This window comes from Pleurodeles waltl, chromosome 5 (assembly GCF_031143425.1).
Source record: "Pleurodeles waltl isolate 20211129_DDA chromosome 5, aPleWal1.hap1.20221129, whole genome shotgun sequence".
NCBI classification, from domain to species: Eukaryota; Metazoa; Chordata; class Amphibia; order Caudata; family Salamandridae; genus Pleurodeles; species Pleurodeles waltl.
Window position 1 is genome coordinate 306,558,577 of NC_090444.1, and position 14,617 is coordinate 306,573,193.

Consider the following 14,617-nt stretch of genomic DNA (forward strand, 5'->3'; position numbering starts at 1 on the left):
GGCTCTGACCAGGTTCTGTTACCCAGAATCCTTTGCAAACCTCAAAATTTGGCCAAAAAACACTTTTTCCTGTCATTTCGGTGACAGAAATTCCTGGAATCTGAGAGGAGCCACAAATTTCCTTCCACCTAGCGTTCCCCCATGTCTCCCGAAGAAAATGGTACCTCACTTGTGTGGTTAGGCCTAGCGCCTGCGACAGGATATGCCCCAAAACACAACTTGGACACATCACATTTTCAGAAAGAAAACAGAGCTGTTTTTTGCTAACTGCCTAGCTGTGGATTTTGGCCTCTAGCTCAGCCGGCACCTGGGGAAACCTCGCAAACCTGTGCATTTTTTAAAACTAGACACTTAGGGGAATCCAAGATGGGGTGACTTGTGGGGCTCTGACCAGGTTCTGTTATCCAAAATCCTTTGCAAACCTCAAAATTTGGCAAAAAAAACACACTTTTTCCTGTCATTTCGGTGACAGAAAGTTCTGGAATCTGAGAGGAGCCACAAATTTCCTTCCACCCAGCGTTTCCCCAAGTCTTCTGATGAAAATCATACCTCACTTGTGAGGGTAGGCCTAGCGCCCGCAACAGGATATGCCCCAAAAACGACGTCAGAAAGAAAACAGAGCTGTTTTTTACTAAGTGCCTAGATGTGGATTTTGGCCTCTAGCTCAGCCGGCACCTGGGGAAACCTAGGAAACCTGCGCATTTTTTAGAACTAGACACCTCAGGGAATCCAAGATGGGGTGACTTGTGGGGCTCTGACCAGGTTCTGTTACCCAGAATCCTTTGCAAACCTCAAAATTTGGCAACAAAAACACTTTTTCCTGTCATTTCGGTGACAGAAATTTCTGGAATCTGAGAGGAGCCACAAATTTCCTTCCCCCAGCGTTCCCCCAAGTCTTCTGATAAAAATCATACCTCACTTGTGTGGGTAGGCCTAGCGCTCGCGACAGGATATGCCCCAAAAACGACGTGGACACATCACATTTTCAGAAAGAAATCAGAGCTTTTTTTACTAAGTGCCTAGCTGTGGATTTTGGCCTCTAGCTCAGCCGGCACATGGGGAAACCTAGGAAACCTATGCATTTTTTTAAACTAGACACCTAGGGGAATTCAAGATGGGGTGACTTGTGGGGCTCTGACCAGGTTCTGTTACCCAGAATCCTTTGCAAACATCAAAATTTGGCAAAAAAACACTTTTTCCTGTCATTTCGGTGACAGAAATTCCTGGAATCCGAGAGGAGCCACAAATTTCCTTCCACCAAGCGTTCCTCCACGTCTCCCGATGAAAATGGTACCTCACTTGTGTGGGTAGGCCTAGCGCCTGCGACAGGATATGCCCCAAAACACAACTTGGACACATCACATTTTCAGAAAGAAAACAGAGCTGTTTTTTTGCTAACTGCCTAGCTGTGGATTTTGGCCTCTAGCTCAGCCTGCACCTGGGGAAACCTAGCAAACCTGTGCATTTTTTAAAACTAGACACTTAGGGGAATCCAAGATGGGGTGACTTGTGGGGCTCTGACTAGGTTCTGGGACCCAGAATCCTTTGCAAACCTCAAGATTTTGGCAAAAAAAAAACTTTTTCCTGTCATTTCGGTGAAAGAAAGTTCCGGCACCTGGGGAAACCTCGCAAACCTGTGCATTTTTTAAAACTAGACACTTCGGGGAATCCAAGATGGGGTGACTTGTGGGGCTCTGACCAGGTTCTGTTACCCAAAATCCTTTGCAAACCTCAAGATTTGGCAAAAAAAACACACTTTTTCCTGACATTTCGGTGACAGAAAGTTCTGGAATCTGAGAGGAGCCACAAATTTCCTTCCACCCAGCGTTTCCCCAAGTCTTCTGATAAAAATGATACCTCACTTGTGTGGGTAGGCCTAGCGCCCGCAACAGGATATGCCCCAAAAACGACGTCAGAAAGAAAACAGAGCTGTTTTTTACTAAGTGCCTAGATGTGGATTTTGGCCTCTAGCTCAGCCGGCACCTGGGGAAACCTAGGAAACCTGCGCATTTTTTAGAACTAGACACCTCAGGGAATCCAAGATAGGGTGAATTGTGGGGCTCTGACCAGGTTCTGTTACCCAGAATCCTTTGCAAACCTCAAAATTGGGCAAAAAAACACTTTTTCCTGTCATTTCGGTGACAGAAATTTCTGGAATCTGAGAGGAGCCACAAATTTCCTTCCACCCAGCGTTCCCCGAAGTCTTCTGATAAAAATCATACCTCACTTGTGTGGGTAGGCCTAGCGCCCGCGACAGGATATGCCCCAAAAACGACGTGGACACATCACATTTTCAGAAAGAAATCAGAGCTTTTTTTTACTAAGTGTCTAGCTGTGGATTTTGGCCTCTAGCTCAGCCGGCACATGGGGAAACCTAGGAACCCTATGCATTTTTTAAAACTAGACACCTAGGGGAATCCAAGATGGGGTGACTTGTGGGGCTCTGACCAGGTTCTGTTACCCAGAATCCTTTGCAAACCTCAAAATTTAGCAAAAAAACACTTTTTCCTGTCATTTCGGTGACAGAAATTCCTTCAATCCGAGAGGAGCCACAAATTTCCTTCCACCTAGCGTTCCCCCACGTCTCCCGAAGAAAATGGTACCTCACTTGTGTGGGTAGGCCTAGCGCCCGCGACAGGATATGCCCCAAAACACGATGTGGACACATCACATTTTCAGAAAGAAAACAGAGCTGTTTTTTGCTAACTGCCTAGCTGTGGATTTTGGCCTCTAGCTCAGCCGGCACCTGGGGAAACCTAGAAAACCTGGGCATTTTTGAAAACTAGACACCAAGGAGAATCCAAGATGGGGTGACTTGTGGGTCTCTGACCAGGTTCTGTTATCCAAAATCCTTTGCAAACCTCAAAAATTGGCAAAAAAAAACTTTTTCCTGTCATTTCGGTGACAGAAATTTCTAGAATCGGAGAGGAGCCACAAATTTCCTTCCACCCAGCGTTCCCCCAAGTCTTCTGATAAAAATGATACCTCACTTGTGTGGGTAGGCCTAGCGCCCGCGACAGGATATGCCCCAAAAACGACGTGGACACATCACATTTTCAGAAAGAAAACAGAGCTGTTTTTTACTAAGTGCCTAGCTGTGGATTTTGGCCTCTAGCTCAGCCGGCACCTGGGGAAACCTAGGAAACCTGCGCATTTTTTAGAACTAGACACCTTGGGGAATCCAAGATGGGGTGACTTGTGGGGCTCTGACCAGGTTCTGTTACCCAGAATCCTTTGCAAACCTCAAAATTTGGCAAAAAAACACTTTTTCCTGTCATTTCAGTGACAGAAATTTCTGGAATCTGAGAGGAGCAACAAATTTCCTTCCACCCAGCGTTCCCCCATGTCTCCCAAAGAAAATGGTACGTCACTTATGTGGGTAGGCCTAGCGCCTGCGACAGGATATGCCCCAAAACACAACGTGGACACATCACATTTTCAGAAAGAAAATAGAGCTGTTTTTTGCTAACTGCCTAGCTGTGGATTTTGGCCTCTAGCTCAGCCGGCACCTGGGGAAACCTCGCAAACCTGTGCATTTTTTAAAACTAGACACTTAGGGGAATCCAAGATGGGGTGACTTGTGGGACTATGACCATATTCTGTTACCCAGAATCCTTTGCAAACCTCAAAATTTGGCAAAAAAAAACACTTTTTCCTGTCATTTCGGTGACAGAAAGTTCTGATATCTGAGAGGAGCCACAAATTTCCTTCCACCCAGCGTTCCCCCAAGTCTTCCGATAAAAATGTTACCTCACTTGTGTGGGTAGGCCTAGTGCCCGCAACAGGATATGCCCCAAAACGCGATGAGGACACATCACATTTTCAGAAACAAAACAGAGCTGTTTTTTGCTAACTGCCTAGCTGTGGATTTTGGCCTCTAGCTCAGCAGGCACCTGGGGAAACCAAGAAAACCTGTGCATTTTTGAAAACTAGATACCTAGGAGAATCCAAGATGGGGTGACTTGTGGGGCTCTGACCAGTTTCTGTTACCCAAAATCCTTTGCAAACTTCAAAATTTGGCAAAAAAAACACTTTTTCCTGTCATTTCGGTGACAGAAAGTTCTGGAATCTGAGAGGAGCCACAAATTTCCTTCCACCCAGCATTCACCTAAGTCTTCCGATAAAAATGTTACCTCACTTGTGTGGGTAGGCCTAGCGCCCGCGACAGGATATGCCCCAAAACACGACGTGGACACATCACATTTTCAGAAAGAAAACAGAGCTGTTTTTTGCTAAGTGCCTAGCTGTGGATTTTGGCATCTAGCTCAGTCGGCACCTGGGGAAACCTAGCAAACCCGTGCATTTTTTAAAACTAGGCACCTATGGGAATCCAAGATGGGGTGACTTGTGGGGCTCTGACCAGGTTCTGTTACCCAGAATCCTTTGCAAACCTCAAAATTTGGCAAAAAAACACTTTTTCCTGTCATTTCAGTGACAGAAAGTTCTGGAATCTGAGAGGAGCCACACATTTCCTTCCACCCAGCGTTCCCCCAAGTCTCCCGATAAAAATGGTACCTCACTTGTGTGGGTAGGCGTAGCGCCCGCGACAGGATATGCCCCAAAACACGACGTGGACACATCACATTTTCAGAAAGAAAACAGAGCTGTTTTTTGCTAACTGCCTAGCTGTGGATTTTCGCCTCTAGCTCAGCCGGCAACTGGGGAGACCTAGAAAACCTGTGCATTTTTGAAAACTAGACACCTAGGGGAATCCAAGATGGGGTGACTTGTGGGGCTCTGACCAGGTTCTGTTACCCAAAATCCTTTGCAAACCTCAAAATTTGGCAAAAAAAACACACTTTTTCCTGTCATTTCGGTGACAGAAAGTTCTGGAATCTGAGAGGAGCCTCAAATTTACTTCCACCCAGCGTTCCCCTAAGTCTTCCGATAAAAATTTTACCTCACTTGTGTGGGTAGGCCTAGCGCCCGCGACAGGATATGCCCCAAAACACGATGTGGACACATCACATTTTCAGAAGGAAAGCAGAGCTGTTTTGTGCTAACTGCCTAGCTGTGGATTTTGTCCTCTAGCTCAGCAGGCACCTGGGGAAACCTAGAAAACCTGTGCATTTTTGAAAACTAGATGCCTAGGAGAATCCAAGATGGGGTGACTTGTGGGGCTCTGAACAGGTTCTGTTACCCAAAATCCTTTGCAAACCTCAAAATTTGGCAAAAAAAACACTTTTTCCTGTCATTTCGGTGACAGAAATTTCTGGAAACTGAGAGGCGCCACAAATTTCCTTCCACCCAGCGTTCCATTAAGTCTTCCGATAAAAATGTTACCTCACTTGTGTGGGTAGGCCTAGCGCCCGCGACAGGATATGCCCCAAAACACGACGTGGACACATCACATTTTCAGAAAGAAAACAGAGCTGTTTTTTACTAAGTGCCTAGCTGTGGATTTTGGCCTCTAGCTCAGCCGGCACCTGGGGAAACCGAGGAAACCTGCGCATTTTTTAGAACTAGACACCTTGGGGAATCCAAGATGGGGTGACTTGTGGGGCTCTGACCAGGTTCTGTTACCCAGAATCCTTTGCAAACCTCTGAATTTGGCAAAAAAACACTTTTTCCTGTCATTTCGGTGACAGAAATTTCTGGAATCTGAGAGGAGCCACAAATTTCCTTCCACCCAGCGTTCCCCCAAGACTTCTGATAAAAATGATACCTCACTTGTGTGGGTAGGCCTAGCACCCGCGACAGGATATGCCCCAAAAACAACGTGGACACATCACATTTTCAGAAAGAAAACAGAGCTGTTTTTTACTAAGTGCCTAGCTGTGGATTTTGGCCTCTAGCTCAGCCGGCACATGGGGAAACCTAGGAAACCTATGCATTTTTTAAAACTAGACACCTAGAGGAATCCAAGTTGGGGTGACTTGTGGTGCTCTGACCAGGTTCTGTTACCCAGAATCCTTTGCAAACCTCAAAATTTGGCAAAAAAACACTTTTTCCTGTCATTTCGGTGACAGAAATTTCTGGAATCTAAGAGGAGCCACAAATTCCCTTCACCCCAGCGTTCCCCCACGTCTCCCGAAGAAAACGGTACCTCACTTGTGTGGGTAGGCCTAGCGCCTGCGACAGGATATGCCCCAAAACACAACGTGGACACATCACATTTTCAGAAAGAAAACAGAGCTGTTTTTTGCTAACTGTCTAGCTGTGGATTTTGTCCTCTAGCTCAGCAGGCACCTGGGGAAACCTAGAAAACCTGTGCATTTTTGAAAACTAGATGCCTAGGAGAATCCAAGATGGGGTGACTTGTGGGGCTCTGAACAGGTTCTGTTACCCAAAATCCTTTGCAAACCTCAAAATTTGGCAAAAAAAACACTTTTTCCTGTCATTTCGGTGACAGAAATTTCTGGAAACTGAGAGGCGCCACAAATTTACTTCCACCCAGCGTTCCATTAAGTCTTCCGATAAAAATGTTACCTCACTTGTGTGGGTAGGCCTAGCGCCCGCGACAGGATATGCCCCAAAACACGACGTGGACACATCACATTTTCAGAAAGAAAACAGAGCTGTTTTTTACTAAGTGCCTAGCTGTGGATTTTGGCCTCTAGCTCAGCCGGCACCTGGGGAAACCGAGGAAACCTGCGCATTTTTTAGAACTAGACACCTTGGGGAATCCAAGATGGGGTGACTTGTGGGGCTCTGACCAGGTTCTGTTACCCAGAATCCTTTGCAAACCTCTGAATTTGGCAAAAAAACACTTTTTCCTGTCATTTCGGTGACAGAAATTTCTGGAATCTGAGAGGAGCCACAAATTTCCTTCCACCCAGCGTTCCCCCAAGACTTCTGATAAAAATGATACCTCACTTGTGTGGGTAGGCCTAGCACCCGCGACAGGATATGCCCCAAAAACGACGTGGACACATCACATTTTCAGAAAGAAAACAGAGCTGTTTTTTACTAAGTGCCTAGCTGTGGATTTTGGCCTCTAGCTCAGCCGGCACATGGGGAAACCTAGGAAACCTATGCATTTTTTAAAACTAGACACCTAGAGGAATCCAAGTTGGGGTGACTTGTGGGGCTCTGACCAGGTTCTGTTACCCAGAATCCTTTGCAAACCTCAAAATTTGGCAAAAAAAACACTTTTTCCTGTCATTTCGGTGACAGAAATTTCTGGAATCTAAGAGGAGCCACAAATTTCCTTCACCCCAGCGTTCCCCCACGTCTCCCGAAGAAAATGGTACCTCACTTGTGTGGGTAGGCCTAGCGCCTTCGACAGGATATGCCCCAAAACACAACGTGGACACATCACATTTTCAGAAAGAAAACAGAGCTGTTTTTTGCTAACTACCTAGCTGTGGATTTTGGCCTCTAGCTCAGCCGGCACCTGGGGAAACCTCGCAAACCTGTGCATTTTTTAAAACTAGACACTTAGGGGAATCCAAGATGGGGTGACTTGTGGGGCTCTGACCAGGTTCTGTTACCCAGAATCCTTTGCAAACCTCAAAATTTGGCAAAAAAAACACTTTTTCCTGTGTTTTTGGTGACAGAAAGTTCTGGAATCTGAGAGGAGCCACAAATTTCCTTCCACCCAGCGTTCCCCCAAGTCTTCTGATAAAAATGTTACTTCACTTGTGTGGGTAGGCCTAGCGCCCGCGACAGGATATGCCCCAAAACATGACATGGACACATCACATTTTCAGAAAGAAAACAGAGCTGTTTTTTGCTAAGTGCCTAGCTGTGGATTTTGGCATCTAGCTCAGTCGGCACCTGGGGAAACCTAGCAAACCCGTTCATTTTTTAAAACTAGGCACCTAGGGGAATCCAAGATGGGGTGACTTGTGGGGCTCTGACCAGGTTCTATTACCCAGAATCCTTTGCAAACCTCAAAATTTGGCAAAAAAATACTTTTTCCTGTCATTTCAGTGATAGAAAGTTCTGGAATCTGAGAGGAGCCACACATTTCCTTCTACCCAGCGTTCCCCCAAGTCTCCCGATAAAAATGGTACCTCACTTGTGTGGGTAGGCCTAGCGCCCGCGACAGGATATGCCCCAAAACACGACGTGGACACATCACATTTTCAGAAAGAAAACAGAGCTGTTTTTTGCTAACTGCCTAGCTGTGGATTTTCGCCTCTAGCTCAGCCGGCAACTGGGGAAACCTAGAAAACCTGTGCATTTTTGAAAACTAGACACCTAGGGGAATCCAAGATGGGGTGACTTGTGGGGCTCTGACCAGGTTCTGTTACCCAAAATCCTTTGCAAACCTCAAAAATTGGCAAAAAAAAACTTTTTCCTGTCATTTCGGTGACAGAAATTTCTAGAATCGGAGAGGAGCCACAAATTTCCTTCCACCCAGCGTTCCCCCAAGTCTTCTGATAAAAATGATACCTCACTTGTGTGGGTAGGCCTAGCGCCCGCGACAGGATATGCCCCAAAAACGACGTGGACACATCACATTTTCAGAAAGAAAACAGAGCTATTTTTTACTAAGTGCCTAGCTGTGGATTTTGGCCTCTAGCTCAGCCGGCACCTGGGGAAACCTAGGAAACCTGCGCATTTTTTAGAACTAGACACCTTGGGGAATCCAAGATGGGGTGACTTGTGGGGCTCTGACCAGGTTCTGTTACCCAGAATCCTTTGCAAACCTCAAAATTTGGCAAAAAAACACTTTTTCCTGTCATTTCAGTGACAGAAATTTCTGGAATCTGAGAGGAGCAACAAATTTCCTTCCACCCAGCGTTCCCCCATGTCTCCCAAAGAAAATGGTACGTCACTTATGTGGGTAGGCCTAGCGCCTGCGACAGGATATGCCCCAAAACACAACGTGGACACATCACATTTTCAGAAAGAAAATAGAGCTGTTTTTTGCTAACTGCCTAGCTGTGGATTTTGGCCTCTAGCTCAGCCGGCACCTGGGGAAACCTCGCAAACCTGTGCATTTTTTAAAACTAGACACTTAGGGGAATCCAAGATGGGGTGACTTGTGGGACTATGACCATGTTCTGTTACCCAGAATCCTTTGCAAACCTCAAAATTTGGCAAAAAAAACACTTTTTCCTGTCATTTCGGTGACAGAAAGTTCTGATATCTGAGAGGAGCCACAAATTTCCTTCCACCCAGCGTTCCCCCAAGTCTTCCGATAAAAATGTTACCTCACTTGTGTGGGTAGGCCTAGTGCCCGCAACAGGATATGCCCCAAAACGCGATGTGGACACATCACATTTTCAGAAACAAAACAGAGCTGTTTTTTGCTAACTGCCTAGCTGTGGATTTTGGCCTCTAGCTCAGCAGGCACCTGGGGAAACCAAGAAAACCTGTGCATTTTTGAAAACTAGATACCTAGGAGAATCCAAGATGGGGTGACTTGTGGGGCTCTGACCAGTTTCTGTTACCCAAAATCCTTTGCAAACTTCAAAATTTGGCAAAAAAAACACTTTTTCCTGTCATTTCGGTGACAGAAATTTCTGGAATCTGAGAGGAGCCACAAATTTCCTTCCACCCAGCATTCACCTAAGTCTTCCGATAAAAATGTTACCTCACTTGTGTGGGTAGGCCTAGCGCCCGCGACAGGATATGCCCCAAAACACGACGTGGACACATCACATTTTCAGAAAGAAAACAGAGCTGTTTTTTGCTAAGTGCCTAGCTGTGGATTTTGGCATCTAGCTCAGTCGGCACCTGGGGAAACCTAGCAAACCCGTGCATTTTTTAAAACTAGGCACCTATGGGAATCCAAGATGGGGTGACTTGTGGGGCTCTGACCAGGTTCTGTTACCCAGAATCCTTTGCAAACCTCAAAATTTGGCAAAAAAACACTTTTTCCTGTCATTTCAGTGACAGAAAGTTCTGGAATCTGAGAGGAGCCACACATTTCCTTCCACCCAGCGTTCCCCCAAGTCTCCCGATAAAAATGGTACCTCACTTGTGTGGGTAGGCGTAGCGCCCGCGACAGGATATGCCCCAAAACACGACGTGGACACATCACATTTTCAGAAAGAAAACAGAGCTGTTTTTTGCTAACTGCCTAGCTGTGGATTTTCGCCTCTAGCTCAGCCGGCAACTGGGGAGACCTAGAAAACCTGTGCATTTTTGAAAACTAGACACCTAGGGGAATCCAAGATGGGGTGACTTGTGGGGCTCTGACCAGGTTCTGTTACCCAAAATCCTTTGCAAACCTCAAAATTTGGCAAAAAAAACACACTTTTTCCTGTCATTTCGGTGACAGAAAGTTCTGGAATCTGAGAGGAGCCTCAAATTTACTTCCACCCAGCGTTCCCCTAAGTCTTCCGATAAAAATTTTACCTCACTTGTGTGGGTAGGCCTAGCGCCCGCGACAGGATATGCCCCAAAACACGATGTGGACACATCACAGTTTCAGAAGGAAAGCAGAGCTGTTTTGTGCTAACTGCCTAGCTGTGGATTTTGTCCTCTAGCTCAGCAGGCACCTGGGGAAACCTAGAAAACCTGTGCATTTTTGAAAACTAGATGCCTAGGAGAATCCAAGATGGGGTGACTTGTGGGGCTCTGAACAGGTTCTGTTACCCAAAATCCTTTGCAAACCTCAAAATTTGGCAAAAAAAACACTTTTTCCTGTCATTTCGGTGACAGAAATTTCTGGAAACTGAGAGGCGCCACAAATTTCCTTCCACCCAGCGTTCCATTAAGTCTTCCGATAAAAATGTTACCTCACTTGTGTGGGTAGGCCTAGCGCCCGCGACAGGATATGCCCCAAAACACGACGTGGACACATCACATTTTCAGAAAGAAAACAGAGCTGTTTTTTACTAAGTGCCTAGCTGTGGATTTTGGCCTCTAGCTCAGCCGGCACCTGGGGAAACCGAGGAAACCTGCGCATTTTTTAGAACTAGACACCTTGGGGAATCCAAGATGGGGTGACTTGTGGGGCTCTGACCAGGTTCTGTTACCCAGAATCCTTTGCAAACCTCTGAATTTGGCAAAAAAACACTTTTTCCTGTCATTTCGGTGACAGAAATTTCTGGAATCTGAGAGGAGCCACAAATTTCCTTCCACCCAGCGTTCCCCCAAGACTTCTGATAAAAATGATACCTCACTTGTGTGGGTAGGCCTAGCACCCGCGACAGGATATGCCCCAAAAACAACGTGGACACATCACATTTTCAGAAAGAAAACAGAGCTGTTTTTTACTAAGTGCCTAGCTGTGGATTTTGGCCTCTAGCTCAGCCGGCACATGGGGAAACCTAGGAAACCTATGCATTTTTTAAAACTAGACACCTAGAGGAATCCAAGTTGGGGTGACTTGTGGGGCTCTGACCAGGTTCTGTTACCCAGAATCCTTTGCAAACCTCAAAATTTGGCAAAAAAAACACTTTTTCCTGTCATTTCGGTGACAGAAATTTCTGGAATCTAAGAGGAGCCACAAATTCCCTTCACCCCAGCGTTCCCCCACGTCTCCCGAAGAAAACGGTACCTCACTTGTGTGGGTAGGCCTAGCGCCTGCGACAGGATATGCCCCAAAACACAACGTGGACACATCACATTTTCAGAAAGAAAACAGAGCTGTTTTTTGCTAACTGTCTAGCTGTGGATTTTGTCCTCTAGCTCAGCAGGCACCTGGGGAAACCTAGAAAACCTGTGCATTTTTGAAAACTAGATGCCTAGGAGAATCCAAGATGGGGTGACTTGTGGGGCTCTGAACAGGTTCTGTTACCCAAAATCCTTTGCAAACCTCAAAATTTGGCAAAAAAAACACTTTTTCCTGTCATTTCGGTGACAGAAATTTCTGGAAACTGAGAGGCGCCACAAATTTACTTCCACCCAGCGTTCCATTAAGTCTTCCGATAAAAATGTTACCTCACTTGTGTGGGTAGGCCTAGCGCCCGCGACAGGATATGCCCCAAAACACGACGTGGACACATCACATTTTCAGAAAGAAAACAGAGCTGTTTTTTACTAAGTGCCTAGCTGTGGATTTTGGCCTCTAGCTCAGCCGGCACCTGGGGAAACCGAGGAAACCTGCGCATTTTTTAGAACTAGACACCTTGGGGAATCCAAGATGGGGTGACTTGTGGGGCTCTGACCAGGTTCTGTTACCCAGAATCCTTTGCAAACCTCTGAATTTGGCAAAAAAACACTTTTTCCTGTCATTTCGGTGACAGAAATTTCTGGAATCTGAGAGGAGCCACAAATTTCCTTCCACCCAGCGTTCCCCCAAGACTTCTGATAAAAATGATACCTCACTTGTGTGGGTAGGCCTAGCACCCGCGACAGGATATGCCCCAAAAACGACGTGGACACATCACATTTTCAGAAAGAAAACAGAGCTGTTTTTTACTAAGTGCCTAGCTGTGGATTTTGGCCTCTAGCTCAGCCGGCACATGGGGAAACCTAGGAAACCTATGCATTTTTTAAAACTAGACACCTAGAGGAATCCAAGTTGGGGTGACTTGTGGGGCTCTGACCAGGTTCTGTTACCCAGAATCCTTTGCAAACCTCAAAATTTGGCAAAAAAACACTTTTTCCTGTCATTTCGGTGACAGAAATTTCTGGAATCTAAGAGGAGCCACAAATTTCCTTCACCCCAGCGTTCCCCCACGTCTCCCGAAGAAAATGGTACCTCACTTGTGTGGGTAGGCCTAGCGCCTTCGACAGGATATGCCCCAAAACACAACGTGGACACATCACATTTTCAGAAAGAAAACAGAGCTGTTTTTTGCTAACTACCTAGCTGTGGATTTTGGCCTCTAGCTCAGCCGGCACCTGGGGAAACCTCGCAAACCTGTGCATTTTTTAAAACTAGACACTTAGGGGAATCCAAGATGGGGTGACTTGTGGGGCTCTGACCAGGTTCTGTTACCCAGAATCCTTTGCAAACCTCAAAATTTGGCAAAAAAAAACACTTTTTCCTGTCTTTTTGGTGACAGAAAGTTCTGGAATCTGAGAGGAGCCACAAATTTCCTTCCACCCAGCGTTCCCCCAAGTCTTCTGATAAAAATGTTACTTCACTTGTGTGGGTAGGCCTAGCGCCCGCGACAGGATATGCCCCAAAACATGACGTGGACACATCACATTTTCAGAAAGAAAACAGAGCTGTTTTTTGCTAAGTGCCTAGCTGTGGATTTTGGCATCTAGCTCAGTCGGCACCTGGGGAAACCTAGCAAACCCGTTCATTTTTTAAAACTAGGCACCTAGGGGAATCCAAGATGGGGTGACTTGTGGGGCTCTGACCAGGTTCTATTACCCAGAATCCTTTGCAAACCTCAAAATTTGGCAAAAAAATACTTTTTCCTGTCATTTCAGTGATAGAAAGTTCTGGAATCTGAGAGGAGCCACACATTTCCTTCTACCCAGCGTTCCCCCAAGTCTCCCGATAAAAATGGTACCTCACTTGTGTGGGTAGGCCTAGCGCCCGCGACAGGATATGCCCCAAAACACGACGTGGACACATCACATTTTCAGAAAGAAAACAGAGCTGTTTTTTGCTAACTGCCTAGCTGTGGATTTTCGCCTCTAGCTCAGCCGGCAACTGGGGAAACCTAGAAAACCTGTGCATTTTTGAAAACTAGACACCTAGGGGAATCCAAGATGGGGTGACTTGTGGGGCTCTGACCAGGTTCTGTTACCCAAAATCCTTTGCAAACCTCAAAATTTGGCAAAAAAAAACACACTTTTTTCTGTCATTTCGGTGACAGAAAGTTCTGGAATCTGAGAGGAGCCTCAAATTTACTTCCACCCAGCGTTCCCCTAAGTCTTCCGATAAAAATGTTACCTCACTTGTGTGGGTAGGCCTAGCGCCCGCGACAGGATATGCCCCAAAAACGACGTCAGAAAGAAAACAGAGCTGTTTTTTACTAAGTGCCTAGCTGTGGATTTTGGCCTCTAGCTCAGCCGGCACCTGGGGAAACCTAGGAAACCTGCGCATTTTTTAGAACTAGACACCTCGAGGAATCCAAGATGGGGTGACTTGTGGGGCTCTGACCAGGTTCTGTTACCCAGAAACCTTTGCAAACCTCAAAATTTGGCAAAAAAACACTTTTTCCTGTCATTTCGGTGACAGAAATTTCTGGAATCTGAGAGGAGCCAAAAATTTCCTTCCACCCAGCGTTCCCCCAAGTCTTCTGATAAAAATCATACCTCACTTGTGTGGGTAGGCCTAGCGCCCGCGACAGGATATGCCCCAAAAACGACGTGGACACATCACATTTTCAGAAAGAAATCAGAGCTGTTTTTTACTAAGTGCCTAGCTGTGGATTTTGGCCTCTAGCTCAGCCGGCACCTGGGCAAACCGAGGAAACCTGCGCATTTTTTAGAACTAGATACCTTGGGGAATCCAAGATGGGGTGACTTGTGGGGCTCTGACCAGGTTCTGTTACCCAGAATCCTTTGCAAACCTCAGAATTTGGCAAAAAAAACACTTTTTCCTGTCATTTCGGTGACAGAAATTTCTGGAATCTGAGAGGAGCCACAAATTTCCTTCCACCCAACGTTCCCCCAAGACTTCTGATAAAAATGATACCTCACTTGTGTGGGTAGGCCTAGCACCCGCAACAGGATATGCCCCAAAAACGACGTGGACACATCACATTTTCAGAAAGAAAACAGAGCTGTTTTTTACTAAGTGCCTAGCTGTGGATTTTGGCCTCTAGCTCAGCCGGCACATGGGGAAACCTAGGAAACCTATGCATTT